Source organism: Alternaria atra (assembly GCF_907166805.1).
Source record: "Alternaria atra isolate CS162 genome assembly, contig: 22, whole genome shotgun sequence".
Taxonomy (NCBI): Eukaryota; Fungi; Ascomycota; class Dothideomycetes; order Pleosporales; family Pleosporaceae; genus Alternaria; species Alternaria atra.
This window is the reverse complement of record NW_025091320.1, coordinates 421,542-425,772: the sequence shown is the minus strand read 5'-3', so window position 1 is coordinate 425,772 and position 4,231 is coordinate 421,542.

Below are 4,231 nucleotides of genomic sequence, written 5' to 3'. Positions count from 1 at the left end.
CGCCTAGGCTTTCGAGGTGCTAGGCTAGTCCTATACAACCTAGAGGTTATGTTATCAAAGCTAGATGTGCAGCTGCGTACGCCGACGCTACCTGCACTAGGCACAGTTGCCTAGGAGGCGCAAACACCGCGCAACGCCCGCGAGATAGAGGCGCAATCTACGCTAATTCGAAATCGCATGCGAAACTACTAAGGGTCACTAGCAAGCTTATTAGACAAGCAGGTTAAGCAGCTAGGTAAAGGCGCTTAGCAGATAGCTTATAATATAGTGTTAATGCAAGAGGAAGTAAGAAGCCTTCGAGAAGCTGTTAACACGCTTACAAAGCGCAAGACTCGCAAAAGGCGGTACGTACGCGCAGAGGAGACTCTAACAGTTAGTAAGGTATCTAACTTAATTACTAAAATAGACGGTAGTAGGCGTAAGGACAGCGAGACGCCTGCGAAGAGGGTGCGCGCAGAGAGGCGCTGCGGCTGTTGCAGCGAGGTTAGGCATAAATCTCGCACCTGCAAGGTAGAAATAGAGGATGTAGATAATAGTAACGCTTCTAAGTAATAGTAATATATTACCTATAGTACAATATTGTGTTCTAGTGCTACACTACGTTGTTGCGCAGGCGTCGCGCTAGTGTTAGGGTGGCGACCCGCTTGTGTTAGCGACTCGCTTGTGAAATACGTTATACTTAACCTTAATTAGCGAGGATTTAGGCCTACGTATAGAGCTGCGCGTAATATAGCTAATAAGCTACTAGCCGCGCAACTTTATTAAGCATATAGATAGTCTTATAACGCGTTTTAATTAATCGTATAATAGGTAGAGAGCTCTGTACAAGGATCTTGTGCTAATTAGCTGCTAGTTTAAGCGAGTAGATAAGATAAAGGCTAAGTACGGCATCTATAATAAGGACGTCTACAACTTTAACGAGGCTAGCTTTATAATAGGCAAGATCTAGACTTAGCTAGTTATTATAGGGTTAGAGAGGAGAGGCAGGCTAAAGACTATCTAGCCTAGTAACCGCGAGTAAGTAACAGTAATTGCTGCAATTAACGCTGCTAGCTAGACAATCCTACTATTCCTTATCTTTGCTAGTAAGTATTACCTATTAGCCTAGTATAAGGAGGCAGAGATCCTACGCGACTAGGCAATTGCAGTTAGTAATAACAGCTAGACAATAAACGAGAAAGGATTTAAGTAGCTAAAGCATTTTATTAGGTATACAGATAACAAGTTAGTTAGGGCACGCGGCCTGCTTATCCTTAACAGCTACGAGAGCTACTAGTTTCTTAAGTTTTAAGAGCTCTATATAGAGAATAATATCCACACGCTTTGTATGCTAGCTTACTTATCTTACCTACTACAGCCTCTGAACGTAGGCTGCTTCTCGCCTATATAGCGCGTGTATAGCTGTAAGATTAAGGCTCTAATACGCTATAATATTAACTATATTACTAAGCTCGAATTCCTGCTAGCCTTTAAGGCAGCCTTTAATTAATTATTTACCTTAACTAAAATCTGCTTAGCTTTCTAAGGCGCAGGCCTAGCCCTTATCTAGCTAGACGCTGTTTTATTAACGCTTAACGTGTAGCTGCGTATACCTACTCTACTAGCTGCTCTCGCAGAGCCTTCCTAGGAGGCTCGTACACTAAGCAACGTATGTAAGCTTAAGGCTCAATCAACGTTAATACGTAATCGCGTGTAGTAGTATAAGAGCTTATTACTAGCCTTAGTTATTAAGACAATTAAGTAGCTTAGAAAGGGGGCTAAGGTAATAATGCTCTTAGCTAAGCTTATGCGCGATTAGATTACCTGCCTTAAGAGAGCTAATAAGGTAGTAACTAAGCGTAGGCAGCGCAAAAAGAAGTAGATATAGAAGAGTAGGACCTTAATAAAGGGAAAGGGAGAAAATATACTAGCTTAAAAGGAGGCTAACTAGCAGATTAAGCGTAAACAGCGTTAAGGTAGTAAGTAATTAGGCCCTAGCCGCTAGGCTATTGCGCGCTACAGGAGGTGTAGGGAGACTAGGCGCAACTTACGAACGTATAAAAAGGATGCTGTAGATACTATTTAATCTACTATATTAATAGCTTTATTCTACCTTATTCCGTTGTTGCGTTGCGTAGCTTTAAAGGTAATTAAAGTTAGTAGAGTAGACGACTCGCTTATAAAACACGTTAGACAAAGTTACACTATTAAGGTATTAGAAAACACAGACCTATTAGCAAAGTAAAAAATAGCTCTTTAGTCTAAAGCGCGTTTCCTTAAATGCGTTATAGAGACTAGTAAAGTGTTAACGTTTAAATAGAGGTAAATATAGTAAGGCAGCGTAGTTAGTCCCTAACAGAAGCCTCTAAGTAGTATAGAAAAAAGGCAAATCCACTATTAAAAGCAGCTACTATCCTAATAATAGAGAGCAGCTAGGTAATAAGAATTTAACTCCCCTTAGAGAACTAAAAAAAGAAGATACTTTGTTATTATACTAAGTAGTAACGTAAGCGGCAAGCGAGCTGCGTAGGCAAGCGAGCTGCGCACTAAATGCAGCTATCTACCCTAACACATTAACAACTTACTACTATAACATCGTACTATAGTGTACAGTACGTTAAATTAACCCTCTACTTCTGCTGCATCTCTCTTGCATGTGCGCTTGTTATAACCTGCTTCGCCACAGTTCTTGTAGCGTCGAATACCCCCTGCACTACTACCTGTGCGCACTCTCTCCTGACGCCTCTCCGCCTCTAACTAAGCCTTAACAGCCCTTTGCCTAACTATATCCTCTGCCTCTGCTTGTAATAGGGTTCCTCCCTTCTGGATTCGCTTTTTCTTGCGCTTTCTACGTTTAGACGCTGCCTAGTTTGCCTCCTTAAAGCTAGCTATTCTAGCCTTAAGCAGCGTGTGTAAGTGCACCTTTAAAGTTGATCCCTTTTTAACCTGCAACACTATCTTAATAATAGAATTAGGTAAAGAACTCTTATACTCCCTTATCCTCTTTAGGATTAGCGTTGTTTAAGCCCCTATCTCCTAGGCGTTGCTTAGTGTTTTAGGTTGCTAAGGGGTAGGCCCTAGTGCAGGTGGCGTTGGCGTACGAGGCTTTACTTTAAGCTTAGATAACACTACTTCTGGGTTATATAGGACTAAACCAGTTGCCCTAAAGCTTAATAAGGTGTTGTCCTTCGAAAACGCCTTATTAAACACTGCCCTAAAGGTAGCTAGAAAGGCCTTTTTGTTAATGTAGTAGATGTAGCTGTCTGCTAAGCCCCTAAGTTCCTTCTTGTACGCCTGCTTTAGCGGGGTAAAACAACCTACATTAAGCGGCTGTAGGATGTGCGACGAGTGTGGAGGCATACAGAGGGTAATAATCTTGCTTTGCTCGCAGAGATCTTGGAATACAAGTAACTAGTAGTTCTTGTAGCTATTAATAATAAGTAGGCGGTAACTACCTACTGTGCGAGCCTCTGTGTGCTAGATAAAGTGCTGTAACTAGGCAAGACTAAACTCGTTCGTTGTCTAGCTGTTATCGCTAAGGCCTATCCTCTAATCCTTTAGGTTGTTGTGATACTAGGCCTAGTTGTAGTGCTTTGCTTTAAGGATAAGGAAGGGTAGAATCGACTACCCTATCGCGTTAATGCTAGCAATAAGCGTTATCTACTTACAGTCGCCAGGTTAAACTCTAAGCGGCTTAGTACGCCTCTTAGACGCTGTCACTACCTTAACAGACCCTCTAACGCCTATCTAAAAGCTAGTCTTGTTAAAGTTGTAGGTGTCTTCGTCCTAAATACTGTACTTAGCTTTAACATTGCGTATAAGGTTAAACTAGGGACTAATTGTCGCTAGATTGCTGCATAGAACTCTCTAGTAATCGCGCTGCCTAGTGATTTGAGATTTGATCTTAGGCTTTCGGCGTACGAGGTTCCTAGCCTATTTCTCTCTAACCTAGCTACCGCTACGAGCAGCTAACAGCTGGTTGGCCATTTCTCATACATAGCTAAGCGTAGGGGCAAAGCCTCGTGCATTAAGCTTCCTTATGTACTATACAATTATCTGCTCTTCGTGTATTTAAAGCTTCGATAAGTTAGGATAAGAATCACGTCGTAAGGTGGTTTTGGCGCGTCGCGTCCGAAGGGTGCTTTCAGACACATTGTAGATGATAGCAGTACGTCGCTAGCTTAATAACGCGTTAGATTTAATAGCCTAGATAGCAAGGATAATCCTGTCTTTACAAGGAAGTAGCTTAAGA